The sequence below is a fragment of the Convolutriloba macropyga genome, chromosome 9, assembly GCF_964194025.1.
Source record: "Convolutriloba macropyga chromosome 9, txConMacr16.3, whole genome shotgun sequence".
NCBI lineage: Eukaryota > Metazoa > Xenacoelomorpha > Acoela > Convolutidae > Convolutriloba > Convolutriloba macropyga.
Window position 1 is genome coordinate 61,479,664 of NC_134476.1, and position 23,398 is coordinate 61,503,061.

A 23,398-nucleotide genomic window follows, 5' to 3' on the forward strand; every position below is an offset into this window, starting at 1 on the left:
TTGAAAAACAGATGGTTTCATGTGCCGTATAAAAGAGCAAAATGTTGCTTCCTTTCCTAATTACAGAGTGAATTTACCATTAGTAAGCAGTAATGTAATATTATACTAATATGCATTTTTCGAGCCAGTTTGGCGCCCTTATGTCAATTATCGGTCTACCAGTGCTTTTAGAAAGGTTTGCCTATCTTGTTGCTGGTTTTTCAGAACAACCAAAAGGTAAGTGAAGGCATTTATTAAAAAAATTTATTTTCAATATAAAATTATAAAACTTATAAAATTTATTAAAACGAAATATATAGCCCCGAAAGTTTAAAGCATGATATAGTTTTTTTCTGCCTATTAGTGGACCCCGGCTGTCAGTCTGACTGGACTGTGTAATATGACCTCTAGTAGCTGTATACATATTGCATATTGTGCATCAGAGCCCCCCCCCCCCTCCATTAGAGTTGAAACTAAACGCCGCTACTCTTGTGGGGCTATGAGACGCCGTTTCAATTCTCAAACTGCTCACTGGCCCCCTCCAAGTCCCAGTTCCTCTGTCAATCGATCGGGTTATTTGATGTGCTGTTGACTCCCTTGGGTTTTCATAAAAGCACTGCAAACACCATTACCCATTAGCGAATTAGAGCTACTGGGGTAATTTAGCGAGAGAAATAAACACAGTCCAATTTGTGCTAAAGTTACCCGACTGATAAATTATGTCTGAAAGCATTTGAGAACAAATTTCTAACCATTTCTTTACAACTCAAAAAGTGTAAGTAATTTTTATTTAGCTTTCCAAATTCGATCAAGTTGTTTGATTTGTGGATGCAGTTTGTGATGTAGGTAGGATCTATGACGTTGATCTCAATTAAAAGTAATTGGCGGTCAATGGGGGGGGGGGGGGGGGGAGGGGGTTCAGAAAGTAAAGAGGCCATTTTAAAACCTAATATGGAATTATTTTAAATATACATTTGCTGATACTATCAAGCTCTGTTATATTCAGATAAGAGAATGTGAGGTCAGATAATTGCGTCATTTTTTTCAAAACGATATATCTGCTCATTTTTCAGCCGAGTTGGATGTTAAATCAAGAAAAATTAAATCAGCCTCAATGACTCGGAGAAAGTTTTTATTTGAATTGACACAAATTTCTGACAAAAAATTCTTTTTCACCTCCGTAAGCGTCGAAGATAAACAAGATTTGCGATAAACTCAGTAATTACACTCTCAAATAGATCAATATTTCGAAAAAATTGAGTGCGGGATTAAAACATTTTTTTCACCGCATTACCCACATTTTTTCGTAAAATACTCCATTAGCCAGCTTCAAATGCATTTTTCATTTGTCTTCTATTAATTTTTTGTAGAACACCTATGATAGGCGATTCTTTTAATATTGCATCATTACTTAAAAATTTGTTTTGTATTTGAATAAGATTGAAACTATTGACAGCGCTAATAAGCGTCTACAAAATACTACTAGATTAATTTCACTGCGTTCATTTTTCTGCAAGAATTGCACTAAATTCAGAAGGAATTTTATGGATGAGTTGACGTAAATTGTTTTTATTATAAAAACAAAAACTTCAAGTCTTTTTTTTTCAAAAGGGTATGGGGGGTTCCAAGGGAAGGTGATACATTGACAAAGTGTAATAATTTGAAGTCTAAGTGCGGCGCAGAAAAAGTTTATAACCTCCCAATTCATACCTACCAATAAAATTGAAAAATGGTTTCCTCTCCGCTCTTTTGAATGAAAACGTTACCAAAAAGCATGAATTAGTAAATTTGAATTGTAAGCGTCAAAGAATCGAAAGGCAAAATTTAAAAAATCCTAGTCTTTTCAAAACCTTTTTGTGGAGCGTAATTTTGGAATTAGAGAAACGCAAATAATATCAATAGTTTAGGAGATAACTTTTTAAACTACTGTTTTTTAGCAGCAAAACTATAAGCTCAGTGTAGCTACACCTAGGTACTCCCGGTTTTTTATTTCTGTTTCGTTCCCTGATGCTACTTCGATGCGAAAGCTTTTCAATCGGCATTCTTCAAAACAATGTTTCGAGTGCATGCAAATGCTGCTCATTAGCTGTTTTTTTGCTTGAAGTCAACTGTAACTCAAAAGAAAAAACTTTTATCCACATTGCGAGATTGAGTTATGATCAAAATCGATGATTTACAGCACTCTCTAAATAACTGCACGGTAACTACAAATAGAGTAAATTTTGAATAATCTAAGCCCTATTAAGGCACAAAACAGACTCCTAACTGATGAAGAATGCGAGCTTGAAATAAAATACGTAGCTTCAAGTTTTCTGTGGACCACAATTTTTGAACCCTAAATAGCCATCAAAAATAAAGAAGTTTCCGTTAGGTTTTTTGGGTTGAAAAAAGGCTTCATACAGCTGCTTCATTCCTGCTATTGAAAAAAATAGACAAGTTTATAGTGATCGGTAGATGGCCAGAACTTTTTGATCGTTAAAGAGTTGACGCCAAATTTTGCGAAAAAAAAAACTTTGACAAAACAGTATCAGTCCAAAATATCCCCTCCCCTTTGATGCAAATTTCATACTGAACTTTTGTTTTCTCGCGGTTGAGAAAATTGAAAAAATTGCGACAAAGCTGTTTGATATATTGAACTTGAATATCACTCATTGCTCAATGTCACATTCAGAAGAATTGGTTGAAAGAATGTTTCTCATCTGAGAAAGGAAAGATTTCTATGTTGTCTCGCCGTTTATTGATCCAAAATTGTTAATTATAGCTTGCCATTCTAAGTTTTTTTATTCCAATCAGCTTAATGTTGAAGTGACGTCAAAATAGCAAATTAAAGAGTTTAATTTTCTATTTTTTTTTTCAAGTATCCTTCAGTACGTAGGCCTAAAAGAAGCGTGCGAAAGGATATGATATGCGACAAAAAATTAAATATTTAAGCCTCACTTGCTCCTCGAAAAACAAAACAGTGAAAAGCACACGTTTTTTTTTCTTGAGCGGAGACATACTAAAAACAAATTGACTTAGGATGAATAAACAGATAGAGCCTTTAATTTCATTTGTTTTTCAAAATTTTTAGAGATATATGTTGTACTTAATGATTTTCTTTTCCGTTTCTTGGACCATTGAAAAACTAAGTTCTGCAAATGTGATTGATCTAGATATCTTTTTCCTAAATTTAATTTTTTCAGAGCTTTATATTGCCTCTTTCAAAACTCAATTACGTGAAAAAGTGATGAAAAAGTTTTAAAAATCCTAAACGTCAATTTTTTCTCAACAAGTTAAAATATTCAAAATGTCTCTTTCACAATGGATTCATTGCTTAAACGAGTTTTCAGTGGTATCATTTTTGTATCTCTTCGCAAAAAATCGGCCTATGCTCAGAGATGTTCATGAAAAAGATCAAAAAATTCAATAATGAAAAATTGCATTGAGTTTAAACACCATAACTAGAAGATTAAAATTTAGCTCGAATATGAAATGATACAAATATGGTTTCGGTATGAAATGTTTAGAGGAACAGGGCATTTTTCATCAAATACAAATCTTACTTTTTTTTATCAGGCTCGCCGCAATTCTTTTATCTTTTAACTGTTGTTAGTGGTAACACCTTGCCCCGAAAACTATATACCTTTAAAATTTTTGGCTTCCAAATTACATTTTGTCTCACAATATTATTTGAAACACATTATATGAAGTTTTCGGCCATTTTAATCTGAACTATTTAGAAAAAAATGACTATTCTCCATTTTTCTGTTTTCTGTCAAATTCTATCTAATTTCGAAGGATATAATATGAGCCTTGAAATTTAAGTTGACCATTGACGTTCTTTGAATTTGAAAACGCTCTGAGAGCATGGTTTTCTAAAGGTCTAACCCAAATTTTTTTAATGTTCAGTTCTTTTTACAAAAACTTACAAGCCAATCAATTGCGTTTATCTGCTCCAAAAAGGAATGCTACACAACAGTTCTGAGCAGAATGAGACAGAAGTTTTGAATCAATACTTCTCTTGTTTAGTCCAAATGATAATATAATCTCTTTACCAGAAATGTTGCAAGAGATGTTATTGAAAATAAAATATTAATATATTAAACTCGATTTATCCCTCATTAATTTTGGTCTCGAAACAGTTGCACAAGTAACAACTAATTGAAGTGTGTAACTGACCACGAAATACATGTCGTTTTTCTCCGATACAAAAAAAAGATTTTTCGAATTTTTTTATCCATTCCTCCGAAACCAATTGTGGGTAAGGAATAATCTTATGTTAATTCAGTTTTATTGTTAAACCAGTTTTGACTGAGGGAATTGTCTGCGGAGACATACAACTGTGTAACCATTGCGCAGCTAATGAAAAACTGAATCGATCTTTTGAAAGAGTTTTAAAATTATATTATAGAAAAAAAATAGAGGCGAGCGCTGTTAATTTTTTCTCAAACATTGAGAAAAGCGTCTATAAAAATTGCTAAAAGGAAATTAATTTAATACCAGGCAGATTCAAATAGAAAAATTTAAAATGGAAAGCTCAATCATATCATTTTTTCTATCAATTAAGGTGTTATTTATTGAATAATGAGCACCCTAGATGATAAAAAATTTTAATCAACCTTTAGGGTGCTCAACATCGTAATTTTTTATGTTTACTTTTGCCTAAAAAAAACAAAAAATAATTTAAAAAACAATTTATTTTTCATTATAAATTATTGCCAATGAATTTTTATTTTTCATCAAAACTTTTGCCTAAAAACGAAAAACTCTGAGTAACTTTAAATACCTGAAATGCGGAAAATTGAAGAGCAAAAACGTTAATTTTCAATGTTTGTCTTGACAACATAACTTAGAGAATATTAAATATTTTCAGCTAGTCATGCCGATATATCAAAGTAATTTTCCTTGTTCCTGTCTCCTCAGCAATTGTGCGTGTCCTCTCATATAATTGGTGTGCGTGTCCTCTCATAATCTCTTTTGCTTTTGGGTAGCTGGTGTGTTTTTTTGTGTGTTAATATTTTTTGAGTGTGAATAAGAAAAAAAAAACGTCACCTTTACAAGATGTTACCAAAATTGTTAAAAATTCAGTTTGTCGGCAGTCGGAATTTGTACATGGTCCTGAAAAAACTGTTAAAATTTAGAGATTTGGGAATCCGTTTATTTTCCGCGATTTTAACATTTTTTCTATCTATAATAATATTCATGTTAATAATAATATTAATAATAATAATAATAGTAATAATAATAATAATAATATTAATAATAATAATAATGATAATAATAATAATAATAATAATAATAATAATAATAATAATAATAATAATAATAACAATAACAATAATAATAAAAATGAATTCAACCAAACATGGTTACAACCAGCTTGGTAGTCCCCAGATTAGGGGAAAATCAAGTTTCAATATTTAAATATCTCGAAGACTTTCCATCCTGAAGGGTAACTTTTATATTTGAATCTTTTCACTGCTTCCCCTTCCAAAAAATGTTTCACTTCTCTTCGAAACTGGCATGGATTTTTTTTTCGTTAATAGTTAGCAAAACTGTTTAGTTGAGACAAAGAATTATTTAATCTGGCTCCTCTGTTAAAGTAGTTATTTTCAGAACGTTTCTGAAAGTTTATACTGGATTCAATACAAAACTTTTTACTTGATCTTGTCTTTGCACAACCTAAAGTTATTTACCAGTGGTCAAAAGAATTCATAGAAGTTAAGCCCAGTAAAATCTTGTTAAGCAGTATGAGGTCGTTGAGAACTAGAAAATAACTTATTGGCAATAGGCGATTTCGGATGAGGCTTCAAGGTATTCCTTGTCATCCAAAATTGATCGACAAGTAATCCATTTTCAACATGATTTTTGCAGTCTTTCCATGCGTTGAAGATGCTGAGATCCTGGGATGCAGACACTTGACGCATAAAAGACCGCAGAGAATATATGTGTTTGCAACAATGTGCATTTGATAGTTTCTTTTGTAGTGCGGGGTTTTACTCTTCTTAGATTATTCATTTTCTAAAATTCTTTTCTATGGCCATATTGAGGTGACTATTCCAAGTCATGCTGGACGTAAAGTTTAGTTCGAAGTTTTTATTTGTTTTTTTAACGCAGTGCCAGTTGCAAATAACTACGTGGACGAATCATGTGTATTTTTATATGAGAAATCGAAAAAGATGAGTTTGCCAAGGATGAAATGTACTTTGTTTGAGCCATACCATTCGATAGCTCTATTTATATCAAACTGAAGCTCCTCAAGTTCTGAAAACTCTCCTGTGTTTTTGAATCGCCGGCATAAAAGAAAATTTTCATAATAAGTTGATCAGGTAGGTCATTTATGTACACAGATAACAAAACCACAGCAAACTTTGATCCCCGAGGAAGCCGCTTTAGATTTGTGAGAAAATCGAAAAATTGTCCGCAATTTTTACTCTCTGCCGTCTATTAACCAGATATGAAGCGCACAAATGAAACCAAAACCAAGCGAGCTTTTGAAGAACAATATAAAAAATTAACCGTATCAAATGATTTAGCAATATCCAAGTGAACCGTTATCGGGTTTGAATTCTCGTCTAACGGTTGATATAAGTTATCACGGTATAGTGACACTAGGGTTACCGTTGAAAGCTTTTGCCGAAAACAATGTTTCGCAGTGCAAAGTTTATTTTCGACTGCCTTTATAATTTGATTGTAAACTGGTTTTTAAAAAACTATAGAAAGTGCACAGAGCATTGCAAACGGTCTGTAGTTTTTATTTCCATTTTGCTACATTTTTTGTTATGAAGATGCTCTTGTACGTTTTTGCAGAAATCGGGAAATTGGCAAGTGTCAATAATGCAGCTAAAAATGTAAAAGATACTGTTTATGACGTACAAGGCTGAGGCTTTAAGAAGTGATGGTTTTATCCCATCATAAGAATTGGCGCGAGATTTAATCGGCGATATTTTTTTAGATAATTTTTTGCGTTGAAAGTGATATCGTCTAGAAAAATCTCTGGTTCGGCTATATCAGGCACAACAATACAGAATTATCTTCGATAAAAGTAAGAGAAATGCTCCTTGAAACATACCGCAGTTTGTTGAGAACCCTTTACATCTTGACCTCCATATTTCGTTTTCTCGGAAAAGTTTGTTTTTGTTTAGTTTTGAGCAAAAACTTGTATGCGTCGGTGTTTCTGCAAATGCGGCAACGCCCTGATAAAATTTTGTTTGTCCTTAAGCAAAATTAAACGTAATTCCATCGACAAGTTTCTAGTTTCCTCTGATCATTTGTTTGTTTTCCTAAGAGTCTTTAACTTCTTTTCTATGTGTACACTATGGGAAACACATTTGTAAGATGGGACATCAAGCCGGCGTTGTGTTATATGAGACATTGATTTTCCAAAGGCATTACGAAAAATCTCTTAAAAACAATTTAGCAGGTCCTTGTAACTTCTGTTCTACATAATGGGGATTTCAAAATGAGATTTAAATAATTGCCAATCTGGCTTTTTATTGTTGAGTTTTTGGAAGAGAGGTTTCTGTTCTTTTCTTGTGAGTCTGACAAAAAATTCTGCTATGAACAATTTGTGATCAAAGAAAGAATTTGTCTCAACTGCTAGATTAAATTGCTCCAGATTAATCGATAGAAAGAGGTTGGGAAAGCAGCTTGAGTTGAGGATTGATTAAAGGTGCATTACTTCTACTTCCCCTGAGAAACTTTTTCTCAGTCTTTCCTACTAGAAAGTGTATTCAAGTTAGTATTTGAAAAATTAACATCAGCATTAATAATAATCAATTTTTTCTGTGTACTGGAGTCGAAGAGCGACTCCAATTTCAATAAATTGAAATGAGGTTGTACAGGAAAAAAAAACAAACTTGATAAAAATCAAAGTTTGTTTCAATTTCTGTTGCTTGACTGAAACGAAGGTTTGTTTTGTGAGCAATAGGATTACCGCCGTGAGTTCCAACTTTTCTATCTTTTCTTGATTGCACAAAGAATTGTCGAGTTAAGAAGATTTCTGAGTTTCAAACGTCGTCTTTAAGCCAGCTTTCCGTTAATCAACGGATTTCAATATTGTGTTCCTTTAGTAATATATCATATGTGTGTGAACATTTCTTATGTAATCGCGAATTTTAGTCTTGAATGAATCTCTTTCAGATTTTAGTTGCACTTAATTTTCTTATTTTTAGGTAAGTCATCTTTAATGTTTGAGTGATCTTGGAGAATCAAGACTGGAGTTCAACAAGGTAGAGACACGCCTAAAAACGTCCAGTAATGATCCCCAGGGTTTAAAATTTTTCTCTATTAAGTTTGTGCTGTTAACATGAAACCATTTGAGACACTTGAAGCATTGTATGCTAAATGTAGTACAATTGTTTCTACAAATACCGCATAAAAAATTTTCACGGCGTGTTTTGCTTGTTTTAGCGCCTTTTTGTGAGGCATTTTTCCTTTTAAACTCGCCAGTGGCATCTAACCGAACCTGGGGACAGCTTAAAACAATACTTTAGGGTTGCCTCAATGCTTTAGGGGTTCCTAAATATTGTATGATAAATTATCTGTATTAATAGCCTTGCTCGAACAAATCAATCTAAATATGGTTGATCAAAATACGAATTGCAATTAATAAATTTTTTTTCTACACTTAAAACGTTGCATGGAAATTGGTTTGAGGATTTTATCTCCGCACCAGTTCGTACAGTTAACGTCAATAATTAAAGATTTTACAATAAATCAACAAAGAGCTCACTTCTTTTGTCATGATTTAGAGATTTAGAATTTATTAATATATATTAACGCCAATGAGAGCTGAGACAAGTTCAGATTACGCGGTATAAAGTCGACCAAAAATATTTGTTTCCATGTTTTTAGATGAAATTGTTACTAGAAGCGATTCAAACTTTTGCAAAACTTTCGCGCTCTAAAAAACCCTATGCAGCTGGAAAAAACCATTCAAACTCACAAACTCTTTAAAATTATTGATGAAATGAGTCTCTAAACTGTTTTGTATTGCATGAAGATTTGATTGTTCCTTGACCTTAATAAGTATGCAGAGTCAAATCGTGACTTCAGACAATTTTTTTAAAATTTTTCGTACATTTGTTAGACGTTTCAATGCGACCAACTCAAACATTATTTCATTACGAGATACAAGACTTCAAAGTAATAGTTCAATTTGAGCTTTCAGTTCTTATTTCACAATTTGGCATTTTCTTGATTCGAGTATCACGAAAAATTCTTCCTTGAATAACTATCCACTCAATGGGTGGACCTTCCATGTCTTTGTAGACAAATTTTTTTTAAATAATTTCAATATTGCATTGATAGAAGAAGAAAAAGAAGAAGAATTTATTTTTCCGAGTACAAAACAAATACATATAATGAAAATTTAGCAAAATGTTTTTAAGACACTACCGAAACGAATAACAAGCTAAAGCATAAGACTCGGAAAGGATAGGCAACGGGGATCAACAGATCCTCTTTACAGCCTACCCTACGGTTTACTAAACCAAATAGTGTTAAATCGAAAAAAAAATCATGTATAACTGTACACCAAGTTTTTTGGTAAAAGTCAAAACAATGAAAAAAATTGCAGCAAGTAGCGCTACATTGAACACCACAAGAGACTCTGGCGCAGGCGAAGGCCAGAAGAAAAGGGGTGAGAAAAATATTTTTTTTTAAAAAAAATATGCTAAGTGTCGTGAAGGCGCATTTTGACTGAAAACGGAAATAAAATCACACAAATGTCGATATCTCGAAAACTAGAAGGTTCCAGAGGGTCATTTTTTTCACCAGAAAGCCAACCTCATTTGTGTACTCGTGTAGCATGCAGGCAAAGGGGGTAACTTTCCCATGGGAATTTAGGTTGCGAATATAAGTTGACCTAAAGCAGGGTTATCGACCAAAAAACTGTTTTCCTATTTGTGATAAAAATTAATAATATTTGAAGCATTGTACGATCGAATATACCTAGAAAAGACGCCTGAATCTACTAGAAAGTTTTATAACTTGATTGCACAGCACTTAACAGAATTCCTCTCAATTTATTTTCTGAATGATGGCACTTTCAAAAATCCCGTATTAGAACGCCTGGTAATAAGAGGTTTTTCAAAAGACAAACATTTCATTTAAATACGACTCCGAATGTAATACACAGAGGGATCGCAGCACAAACTTTAGTAGCTCATACAAATGGAGTTCGTACACGGCCAAGATTCTATTATTAACAAACAGGTCCGTAGAAGAGTCGCACTGTTTTCTAAAAAGATAAACTTCAAAATCTCTTTCTTATTTCATTACGAGATACAAGACTTCAAAGTAATAGTTCAATTTGAGCTTTCAGTTTTTTTTTCACAATTTGGCATTTTCTTGATTTGAGTATCACCAAAAATTCTTCCGTGAATAACTATCCACTCAATGGGTGGACCTTCCATGTTTTTGTTGACCAATTTTTTTTAAATAATTTCAATATTGCATTGATAGAAGAAGAAAAAGAAGAAGAATTTATTTTTCCGAGTACAAAACAAATACATATAATGAAAATTTAGCAAAATATTTTTAAGACAATACAGAAACGAATAACAAGCTAAAGCATAAGACTCGGAAAGGATAGGCAACGGGGATCAACAGATCCTCTTTACAGCCTATCCTACGGGGTACTAAACCAAATAGTGTTAAATCAAAAAAAGTTCATGTATAACTGTAAACCAAAATTTTTGGTAAAAATCAGAACAATGAAAAAAATTGCAGCAAGTAGCGCTACATTGAACAGCACACGAGACTCTGGCGCAGGTGAAGGCAAAAAGAAAAGGGATGACAAAAAAATTTTTTTAAAAAAATATGCAAAGTGTCGTAAAGGCGCATTTTGAATGAAAACGGAAAATAAATTCACACAGACGTCGATATCTCGAAAAGTAGAAGGTTCCAGAGGGTCATTTTTTTCACCAGAAAGCCAACCTCATTTGTGTACTCGTGTAGCATGCAGGAAAAGGGGGTAACTTTCCCATGGGAATTTAGGTTGCGAATATAAGTTGAACTAAAGCAGGGTTATCGACCAAAAAATTGTTTTCCTATTTGTGTTAAAAAATTAATAATATTTGAAGCCTTGTACGATCGAATATACCTAGAAAATACGCCTGAATCTACTAGAAAGTTATATATCTTCATTGCACGGCACTTAACAGAATTCCTTTCAATTTATTTTCTGAATGATGGCACTTTCAAAAATCCCGTATTAGAACGCCTGGTAATATTAGGTTTTTCAAAAACAAACATTTCATTTAAATACGACTCCGAATGTAATACACAGAGGGATCGCAGCACAAACTTTAGTAGCTCATACAAATGGAGTTCGTACACGGCCAAGATTCTATTATTAACAAACAGGTCCGTAGAAGAGTCGCACTGTTTTCTAAAAAGATAAACTTCAAAATCTCTTTCTTATTTCATTACGAGATACAAGACTTCAAAGTAATAGTTCAATTTGATTTTTCAGTTTTGTACGATCGAAGAAGCTTTGTACGATCAAATATACCTAGAAAAGACGCCTGAATCTACTAGAAAGTTATATAACTTGATTGCACAGCACTTAACAGAATTCCTCTCAATTTATTTTCTGAATGATGGCACTTTCAAAAATCCCGTATTAGAACGCCTGGTAATATTAGGTTTTTCAAAAACAAACATTTCATTTAAATACGACTCCGAATGTAATCCCCAGAGGGATCGCAGCACAAACTTTAGTAGCTCATACAAATGGAGTTCATACACGGTCAAGATTCTATTATTAACAAACAGGTCCGTAGAAGAGTCGCACCGTTTTCTAAAAAAGATAAACTTCAAAATCTCTTTCTTATTTCATTACGAGATACAAGACTTCAAAGTAATAGTTCAATTTGATTTTTCAGTTTTGTACGATCGAAGAAGCTTTGTACGATCGAATATACCTAGAAAAGACGCCTGAATCTACTAGAAAGTTATATAACTTGATTGCACGGCACTTAACAGAATTCCTTTCAATTTATTTTCTGATTGATGGCACTTTCAAAAATCCCGTATTAGAACGCCTGGTAATAATAGGTTCTTCAAAAACAAACATTTCATTTAAATACGACTCCGAATGTAATACCCAGAGGGATCGCAGCACGAACTTTAGTAGCTCATACAAATGGAGTTCGTTCACGGCCAAGATTCTATTATTAACAAACAGGTCCGTCGAAGAGTCGCACTGTTTTCTAAAAAAGATAAATTTCAAAATCTTTTTCTTATTTCATTACGAGATACAAGACTTCAAAGTAATAGTTCAATTTGAGCTTTCAGTTTTTTTTTCACAATTTGGCATTTTCTTGATTTGAGTATCACCAAAAATTCTTCCGTGAATAACTATCCACTCAATGGGTGGACCTTCCATGTTTTTGTTGACCAATTTTTTTTAAATAATTTCAATATTGCATTGATAGAAGAAGAAAAAGAAGAAGAATTTATTTTTCCGAGTACAAAACAAATACATATAATGAAAATTTAGCAAAATATTTTTAAGACAATACAGAAACGAATAACAAGCTAAAGCATAAGACTCGGAAAGGATAGGCAACGGGGATCAACAGATCCTCTTTACAGCCTATCCTACGGGGTACTAAACCAAATAGTGTTAAATCAAAAAAAATTCATGTATAACTGTAAACCAAAATTTTTGGTAAAAATCAGAACAATGAAAAAAATTGCAGCAAGTAGCGCTACATTGAACAGCACACGAGACTCTGGCGCAGGTGAAGGCAAGAAGAAAAGGGATGACAAAAAAATTTTTTTAAAAAAATATGCAAAGTGTCGTAGAGGCGCATTTTGAATGAAAACGGAAAATAAAATCACACAAACGTCGATATCTCGAAAAGTAGAAGGTTCCAGAGGGTCATTTTTTTCACCAGAAAGCCAGCCTCATTTGTATACTCGTGTAGCATGCAGGAAAAGGGGGTAACTTTCCCATGGGAATTTAGGTTGCGAATATAAGTTGAACTAAAGCAGGGTTATCGACCAAAACATTGTTTTCCTATTTGTGATAAAAATTAATAATATTTGAAGCCTTGTACGATCGAATATACCTAGAAAATACGCCTGAATCTACTAGAAAGTTATATATCTTCATTGCACGGCACTTAACAGAATTCCTTTCAATTTATTTTCTGAATGATGGCACTTTCAAAAATCCCGTATTAGAACGCCTGGTAATATTAGGTTTTTCAAAAAACAAACATTTCATTTAAATACGACTCCGAATGTAATCCCCAGAGGGATCGCAGCACAAACTTTAGTAGCTCATACAAATGGAGTTCATACACGGTCAAGATTCTATTATTAACAAACAGGTCCGTAGAAGAGTCGCACCGTTTTCTAAAAAAGATAAACTTCAAAATCTTTTTCTGCAGAGCCAAAACTGCAGAAAGACTACTAAAGTACAGTATCCGTATACCCAAATATACTTTACGTTAATATCGTAGTACCGCAAAAGTTGTTTACCAGGAACCTAATGACGCATTTTATATATAATGTCACATTGCTTTCCGGGTCTTTGCCTTACTGAATCAATATGAGACTGAAAAGAAAACTTTGAATCCAGACATACACCTAATAACTTACACATAGGAACAACACTGAGAGCAGTTTTGTTCAACATAAATGACTGGTTGGAAGCACTTCTAAAGTCTAGTTGATAAGTTTTGAAGAGTTTAACACAAGTTTATTGGATATTAGCCACTTTTCAATTTTAATTTGGTCCGTGCTAATTTTTGCGTCTGAGCAACCGATGGCAGTGATGTCTGTGTCATCAGCAAAAAGAAGGATATCAACATTGCTGCACACCTTGGATAGGTTGCTCACATATATTATAAACAGAAGAGGCACAAGAATTGATCCTTGCGGTACTCCAAACTTTATTGGTAGCCATTCGTACGATTTATCGTTTACAATTACTTTTTGAAAACGGTTGCTCAGATAAGACTCAAACCAAGCATGAACATGGCCTCGAATGCCATAATCTCTTAACTAATTAAGAAGGATCCCATGGTCAATAGTGTCAAAGGCTTTCTTTAAAACAAGAAAGAAACTTGTAACACGGCCACTAAATTCATCGAGCCTTAATTTTTCGGAAATTTTAACCAGCGCATCAATTGTACTATGCTTTTTGCGGAAACCATATTGCTTTTCATAAAGCAAATTCAAATTCTCAAAATACTGACATAATCGCACAAACATTGCCCTCTCAAAGATTTTACTCCAAACTTTTAAAAGAGAAATTGGTCTGTAATTATTTTCATCTAAACAAGATCCACCTTTATGCAGAGGAATAACCTTAGCTTGCTTTAAATCAGATGGGAACCCGTCTTGTGCAAATGAACAGTTGATATCTAGTTCTAAATAAGGAGCATTAACGGTAGCGGAATTTTTTACGATGCTCATGTTAACATTATCGTCGCCAGACGAAGATTTATTCTCAAACAATATCAAAATCTCCAGTACTTCTACCATAGAAACCTTTCGTAGGAACATTGAATGCTGTACAATTTCCAGTTCTGTACTACATGGAGCGTTGGGAAGTGACTTCCAAAGCTCGTTGGCAATGCAAGTGAAGTACTCATTAATCCTATGGGCAATTTCACTAGAGTCTGTACAGTTGTTGAGAGCAGCGATTTTTGTATTGTTGTTGGAGCCTTTAATATCGCTCAGTAACTTATAAACTTGCCTTGAGTCCCCAATAAAATATTGAAACTTTTCAGTATGAAAATGCTTTTTCGATTTTTTCAATTCCGCTTCGAACGTCGAGCGGAATTTTTGGAATTTATTAAACGATGTTTGATCCCTTGTTTTCTTCCACTGACTGTGCACTTGATTTTTTTTTAAAGCGGAGATTCTTAAGCCGATTATATAGCCAGACAGGAGAGTTAGACTTTGCAGCATTTGAAGCACTTATAAGAGGAGCAAATTGATTCAAAACACGGGTGAAGCAAGAGTTAAAAGTATTGAAAGCATCATTGGCACAACTTTCGAGACTTATATCTTTCATGTCTTTTGAGAGTTCACAGTTCAAAGCCTCTACATAACAAACGAACGATTCCGAGCACATAAGAAACGAAAAATTGCAAAAAACAGTTGGATTATGTGATGATTCAGTTTTGAAAGACCACGTTATAACAACCGGAAAGTGATCCAAAAAAGACTGAAAAGAATGCAATTCTAAATTTGGGTTCACTATGTTTTGATACTTCATGTGATCAATACAGGAGGAGGTGGATTTACTTCAACGCAAACCACAAAAGGAAGGGAAGGCTGTGACAATTGTTCCAAGTTATGATCAAGTAGGTCAATGAATTCCATTTTGTCGGTCCTTGGCTTGTTAGAAAAAACTAGGATTCCTAACTTATAGCCGGATTTTTCAATATCTCAGAAATTGCTTCATCAAAAGTAACAGGAATATCATTCAGGATAGAACAGTTACTTTTTCACTTGAAGCATGACACCTCCTCCTTTACCACTTCGGTTTTTTATAAGGCTTTGCTTGTAGCAAGGAACGCGAAAACAGTTTTCCTCATCGCCGGCGCCAAGCCATGTTTCAGTTAAGCATAGTATATCAGGTTGGGACTCAAGGCTGTACACTAGTGCTTCCAAATCATATATGTGTTTTCGAATAGACCTCACATTTAGATGGAGAACACTTAAACAAGTATTAGACCGTTTTTTAGTAGATGGGATTATATTAGTAGTCCTGAAAAACAGTTGACAGTTGCTGTTCCGCAATTTCATTGGCAGATAGACCATCCATTTCCTCATCTTCTGTTTCTTGGACACTGTCCTCAGTTCTTCGTCGGACTTTACTGGGGTTGAGTGCTTTTGTTAAGGCTGAAACAAGAAGTTTGGCAACACTTCCAGCAAGCTCTTGCGTTTCGATTGACTCATCCACTGGAGAACCAATTGCGCCCAGACTACGTTTCTTCCTGCTTTGGTCAGAGGCCAACATAGGAGTTTTGGCTTTTCGGTTTAGAGTCGGCAGCGATGAGAACATGGGAGTTTGTGGGATTTTGTAAACCTTTTGTCGGGCAATATTTGATAACGTTTGTGCTGAGCTCTCCTTTTTTCTGAAAACTTCCTATTCGTCAACAGATTGCACTTTCACAGGGTTAGCATTGGGAATATTTTCCTTGATTGCAAAGATTTGCTGCTTCCTGGTAATAGTCTTGATGCCTTGTTCCTTTGTAGCAACACAAAGTTGTCGATCACTGGGAGCTAAGCACTCTTCAATATAAACTTTCCTTTTTGCTAGATTCCATGCTAGATCCCGATGATTTTGATACATGAATTTATCAAAAATGGGCCCAAGTTGTTTTCCGTTCTATAGTGGGTGGCATGCGGCAAGATCTGCTTCACTGATGTTTATCTGCATACAATTCTTTATAATTGATAGTACCGTGGCTACAGGGTTTTCAAGTTCCAAATTTGAGAATATGAGCCACAACTTTCTAGAATATCTATCCAACTCTATCACTCGTCCAGACAAGGAATAAATTTCGTTTGTGTGGTCTTTGATACTTTCATTCATCAAGTGGTGATTATTCTTCAGCTCAGCAATGACTCCGTCTTGTTGTTCGACCTTCTCCGTCAACATCCGAATAGCTGCTTTAAGGTTTTTGATTTGTGCATCGTCGCCCTCTTGCACTTGAACCAGATCCTTTAGACTTTCAATCACCATGTCTGAAACTATTTAATAAGTTTATCACAACAATTAGGCTAATGATGATGATTCATAAAATAGTCTTAGAACTATACATACTAACTATACTTACGTCTTTTAATTGCACTGTAAGTCTCTGTCACTTTATTTGTGAATGAGTATATATATATATATATATATATATATATATATATATATATCTGTACCTTGAAAATTCTAAGACTACCTTTTTTATAGTCTTCATAATAATAATAGGTTGCAATTTCACAACATACTGATGTGACCCACAACGTCCCGGGCCGAGGAATTTGGCCAAAATTATGTAAGATCAGCGGCAACTAGCGTTGACAAGTCGGAAAATTCACCGCAATTTTCTTACATAATTTTGCGTTGATTGCGTTGAATTTTTGTATTTAAATTCAATGCATTCAACGCAAAATTATGTAAGAATTGACGGTGAATTTTCCAACTTGTCAACGCTAGTTGCCGCTGATCTTACATTATTAGCGTTGAATTTAGCGTAGATCTTACATATTTAGCGTAGAATTTAGCGTAGATCTTACACAATTAGCGTTGAATTTAGCGTAGATCTTACATATTTTTGCGTTGAATTTTCGCGTAGATCTTACATATTTAGCGTAGAAATTAGCGTAGATCTTACACAATTAGCGTTGAATTTAGCGTAGATCTTACATATTTTTGCGTTGAATTTTAGCGTAGATCTTACAAAAAATCAACGCGTACAGGGTATGGGACTCGAACCACTGACCTCCTGTTTACTTGTCGCCTCTTCTACCATTGCGCCACCGCACCTTGGTTTTGTTAAGAGCCGCAATCCTTATAAAGAGTAGATCTTACATATTTTGCGTTGAATTTAGCGTAGCTCTTACATATTTTGCGTTGAATTTAGCGTCGAACTTGCATATATTTCATTGAATTTAGCACAGATCTTAGCTATTCCGAAAAAAAACTTGAAAAAATTTTAAATCATACACTGGTCTGAATTGGATTTTGAACTATAAAAGGGCACGAAAAAAAAAGATTTTTCTCTGACTTCATGTTACTCACCTTTTCTGTATAGGGTTCGAAACAGTGAAAAAAATTGATTTTTCGAAAAAAAGAATTTGAAAAACTTGAAATCGTAAAATGGTCTGAATTGGATTTTGCACTATAAAAGAGCACTTAAAAATGACTTTTTTCTGACTTCATGTTTCTCACATTTGCTGTATAGGGTTCGAAACAGTGAAAAAAATTGATTTTTCGAAAAAAAAAATTTGAAAAACTTGAAATCGTAAAATGGTCTGAATTGGATTTTGCACTATAAAAGAGGACTAAACATTTTTTTTTCTGACTTCATATTTCTCACCTTTGCTGTAAAGGGTTCAAAACAGTGAAAAAAATTGATTTTTCGAAAAAAAATTTGAAAAACTTGAAATCGTAAAATGGTCTGAATTGGATTTTGCACTATAAAAGAGCACTAAAAAATGACTTTTTTCTGACTTCAAATTTCTCACCTTTGCTGCATAGGGTTCGAAACAGTGAAAAAAAATTCATTTTTTGAAAAAATGAAAAAATTTTGAAATCGTAAAATGATCTGAACCGAATTTTGCACTATAAAAGGGCACTAAAATATGTTTTTTGCTGTCTTCGTTTTTCAAATCTGTGAAGGATTGGTATTCAAACAGTGAAAAAATTGACTTTTTGAAAAAAAAAACCAAATCTACGCCAAAATTCAACGCAAATTTATGTCAGATTAGCGTTGAATGCGTTTAATTTATGTAAGATCTACGCTAAATTCAACGCTAATTATGTAAGATCTACGCTAAAATTCAACGCTAAATATGTAAGATCTACGCCAGAATTCAACGCAAAATTATGTAAGATTAGCGTTGAATGCGTTGATTTTATGTAAGATCTACGCTAAAATTCAACGCTAAATATGTAAGATCTACGCAAAAATTCAACGCAAAATTATGTAAGATTAGCGTTGAATGCGTTGAAATTATGGAAATTATGTAAGATCTACGCAAAAATTCAACGCTAAATATGTAAGATCTACGCCAAAATTCAACGCAAAATTATGTAAGATTAGCGTTGAATGCGTTGAATTTATGTAAGATCTACGCTAAATTCAACGCTAAATATGTAAGATCTACGCTAAAATTCAACGCTAAATATGTAAGATCTACGCCAAAATTCAACGCAAAATTATGTAAGATTAGCGTTGAATGCGTTGAATTTATGTAAGATCTACGCTAAATTCAACGCTAAATATGTAAGATCTACGCTAAAATTCAACGCTAAATATGTAAGATCTACGCAAGAATTCAACGCAAAATTATGTAAGATTAGCGTTGAATGCGTTGAATTTATGTAAGATCTACGCTAAAATTCAACGCTAAATATGTAATATCTACGCCAAAATTCAACGCAAAATTATGTAAGAGAAGCGTTGAATGCGTTGAATTTATGTAAGATCTACGCTAAAATTCAACGCTAAATATGTAAGATCTACGCCTAAATTCAACGCAAAATTATGTAAGATTAGCGTTGAATGCGTTGAATTTATGTAAGATCTACGCTAAATATGTAAGATCTACGCTAAAATTCAACGCTAAAAATGTAAGATCTACGCCAAAATTCACTGCAAAATTATGTAAGATTAGCGTTGAATGCGTTGAATATATGTAAGATCTACGCTAAAATTCAACGCTAAATATTTAAGATCTATGCCAAAATTCAACGCAAAATTATGTAAGATTAGCGTTGAATGCGTTGATTTTATGTAAGATCTACGCTAAATTCAACGCTAAATATGTAAGATCTACGCTAAAATTCAACGCTAAATATGTAAGATCTACGCCAAAATTCAACGCAAAATTATGTAAGATTAGCGTTGAAGGCGTTGAATTTATGTAAGATCTACGCTCAAGCGTAGATCTTACATAAATTCTACGCATTCAACGCCAATCTTACATAATTTTGCGTTTTTTAGCGTTGACACCTCGACCCGGGGTAGACCAAGATCTATATTCTCAACTAGGTTTTTTTCAGTCTCGTTTAGCCGGTGGATATTTCTGTCCCATAAAGTTGTGAGCACTATTAGATAAAATTCAGATAAAATGTCTCTGAATAAGCAAAACTATCGCTCAAAACTGGTGACAAAAATTTCTGGTATAGTTCGGGTTTAGCTAGAACTCATTCGTTGCCGATTACAACCCTGGTTTTATTAATTTTCAGCTAAAACACTTGTTTTTTGGACATTTTACCACTTTTTAATCTCTTTTCTGCGGCTACTTATAACATACTTTGGATAATAAAACAGATGATCCTATTCTCCTAATTTTTCTTCTACTATTTTTGATTATAACTCTTCGGATCTTAATAAGTTTTTTTGCCAGTCTATCCTTGTTTAAGTCTTGTTAATAATTTTTTCGTCGTCTGTTCAGAAAAAAAAACTATCTGTTGGTAGATTTCACATGAAAACCTATGAGTTTTCGTCTATTCTTGCATTAATTCAGCCAATTTGTGAAAATTTTTATCGTCACGTTTTATCATCAAAATGGTTTTTAATTTTCCCAAAACAACAAGGAGGCTCGTTAATGTGCGTTCCTATATGATGTTCCGACCCGAGATCATCTACATTTTTGACTTAATTGTCAACCAAATGAACACATAATCAAGCATAGATGTTTGAGTTTTAAAAAGTTCTACATAATCAACATTCTACAAAACCAATTCTACAAATACACCTAGTAACAACATCAAAATGCAATCAGATAAAAGCTTAGTCAAACAAATTTAACATTTGTTAGCTACCCACCAGACGGGACTTTTCCTTAATGAAACTAGGTAACAAGTCGACCAAAAGAAAAAATAATGAGGCGAAGTTTGAAAATCAATCATCATCTTTTAAACCAAACAATTTAAACGTCTTAAAAGTCATTAGCTTTTAACGAAATAATTCCTGATAAACTTATCAAAAGGTCTTTACAAAACCAATAAGATCTGTCATTAGATCTGACCAAGCCAAAGAAACGGACTAGAGATGAAGAAAAACTCAAAAAAGTTAAAACTATTTGAACAAACACAAATTATTGAAGCCATTAAGACCATGAGCTTTTACCTGAAATCTTTAATTGCTTTTTATACTAATCCGGCCCAAAAAATATACTTTTAGAAAAGTAAGTCGATTGAACCTCATTTCAAAATCATTGGGACCTCTTATTAGGCGAATCTGCTAAAGGAAGAGAAAAAGAAACACAAATATTGACCACTAACAAAGGGATTATGGAAACGCTCATTGTCCACCAGACAAAACATCAATTTCAACACAATATCAAACGACACGTTATTTTTTTAATTACGTATATTTCGATGGGACTTCTCAAAAATGAAAAGAGGTTACAAGTTGCAGAAAAGAACAACAAAAACTGAAAATTAAAAAAAGACCCATAACTATAAACTGATTGCATTGAGTAACATCATTCATTCAACACTCAATTAGAAGCTATTGAAACCTCTCAGCATTTTTCCCCTCATAAAAATAAGAGAACAGGCAAAAACAGCTTACTCAAAAAAATTGAGAGAGGAATGTGTCGAAGCCATTTCGCTAAAAAAATATCTATCTTCGATTAGTTTATTGACAGCGATGCGTTTCATTTTTTATCAATTTGACTTCAAAAAATAAAACAAATATGAACAAATATATTAAAATCACGAAACTTTTTCAGAAAACACGTATTACCAACGCCATTCAATTCAATAGTTTTCAATGGATGTCAATAAATACACTTATTTATGCCTCGATTGGAAGTTAAACACCGTTGTCATCTACAAGTCATCAATATGACATAACCATAAGTCTAATACTATGAAAACAACACCAAACACAGGCAAAAACCAAAAATGCAGTAGAAAAGTGCAAGAAGAAAATGTTGAAGCCATTTAGACACTAAGCATTTCTCTGAAAACTGTATCTAAGATCAATTGATTGTCTTTTCTAAGCCAATGGGAACTCTCAATGTTAGGATAATGTAATAAGATTTCAAAAGAAACCAAAATTATGAGAAAATGTTCAAAAATTGAAAACATAATTTTGAAACTGGTGGCATCAAGGTCATAAAACCAATAGCTAGCAGATAAAACTACAAACCGATTACTTTGGTTGCAGTAGAAAGAAGGATGGTCATGTCCTTACTGAGACTGATTTCCAGATCACAAAAATAAGTTTAGGATCGGTTAATCTTCAAAATAATATTTTGGAAAAATTGTTGTTAAATACCTAACAGTCATTAGCTGTCCGCTCATATCATGATAGTTTCACTTAATGCTCATCAGAAAGCCTATTACACTTATAGTCAACGAGTCTATGTAATACGACTACAAAAAGTTGGTCTGCGTGGGATTACAAAATCTCAAAAAGAATTTCTTGAAATTGAAGTTTTCGTTCAATTGTCTGTAAATACGGTTTGTTATTAACGGAACCGCTATATGAAAAGTGACTAGTCCCTATGTGATATTAAAAAAACAAAAAAAGAAAAATTATTTGAAAAAACAGCTTTCAAATTGAATTTGATTATTTTTGATAGTAAACTTTCCTATGAGACCAAAACTTGCCTTTTTGTTACCGACTTTCGTCTTTGGTAACACAAAATTTTTTCCTTTTGTAGCGTGAACTGTAATTTTGAATTAATAAATTTATAGAAAAATAGAAAAAATCTTAATTTCGACAACAATTACGCAAGTTAACAAAATTTTGCCAATTATCACGTGTTCGCGCAAAAATTTAGACCTCGATAACTCCTCGAAAAAAAACGACTTTCAAAAAATCTTTTAGGTTTTGAACTGTACGCTGGACGAGCATTTTAATGATGCTACTCACATTTCTCTACGATTAACATATCGATCGGCCATAATTGACTGAACAGAAAAAACCATTTGAGTATATAGTTCCTCCTCACACAAGTGCGTTCGGAACTAGATTATTGAAAGCCAACTGAGGGGATGATTTGGCTATTAAGAACAAAAAGTGAAATAAGCTTCACTGGTACTATTGTGTTTTTATTTGGGTGCAAACAAAAATTTTTGGCGATGTTAGAACCTTATATGTGCAAACTCACATTACCACATCACTGAACCTCCTTGTTTGATTATTTAGTCAACCCGGATTAGCACAGGTACTTTGATCTGTATGCTACTGAGTTCAATATTTTCCAATGCATTACCCTTTACTAGAACCAACACACATAAACACCTATTGAAAAACATTGAAAAATTTTCCCCAGGTGATCTCATAGGTGTTTTGGAGACAACGTTATTGAAAACGTTTAAACCCTACGGCGGAAGTTCTAATAACTGTTTCCCATTTTTGAAAAAAGGGAGAACTTTAAGCCAGACCCACTTTTTTTTCTTCAGACAATTTTTGAATTTTTTGAGGGCATCCGAGACCAACATATGAGGTATCAATTAAAAGCTCTCTGCGTGTAGAATTTCACTACACAGGGAAATTTCAGGAATTTTGATTTTTGAAAATGTTTTTGTCAAGAATGTTGACATTTTTCATCAAATATAGCTAAAATGCATCGAAATGCAGTCAATTGAGACAACTAGAGGTTTTCTAACGGTATCTCAAAAAGTATATTTTAGTGTTTTCTCAATGTTTCCATCTAGTAGATAAACAAACAGAGTTTGCACAAAAAAACATAAAAATTTTGATAATCGTGAAAATTTTGTTAT

General features: G+C 33.3%; 1 protein-coding gene across 11 annotated transcripts in view; it reads left to right on the forward strand.

The window, feature by feature from the left end:
* Positions 1 to 23,398, forward strand: part of LOC142345918 (muscarinic acetylcholine receptor M2-like) — a 170,088-nt gene that overhangs the window by 131,747 nt on the left and 14,943 nt on the right. Inside the window, exon 1 of one of the 11 annotated variants that reach the window (XM_075398374.1) lies at positions 554 to 754. The exons of the other annotated variants lie outside the window; for them this stretch is intronic. The gene's annotated coding sequence lies outside the window, so the exon portion shown is untranslated. Of the gene's footprint in view, positions 1 to 553; positions 755 to 23,398 lie in introns of those variants that run through there. 11 annotated transcript variants of the gene reach the window in all.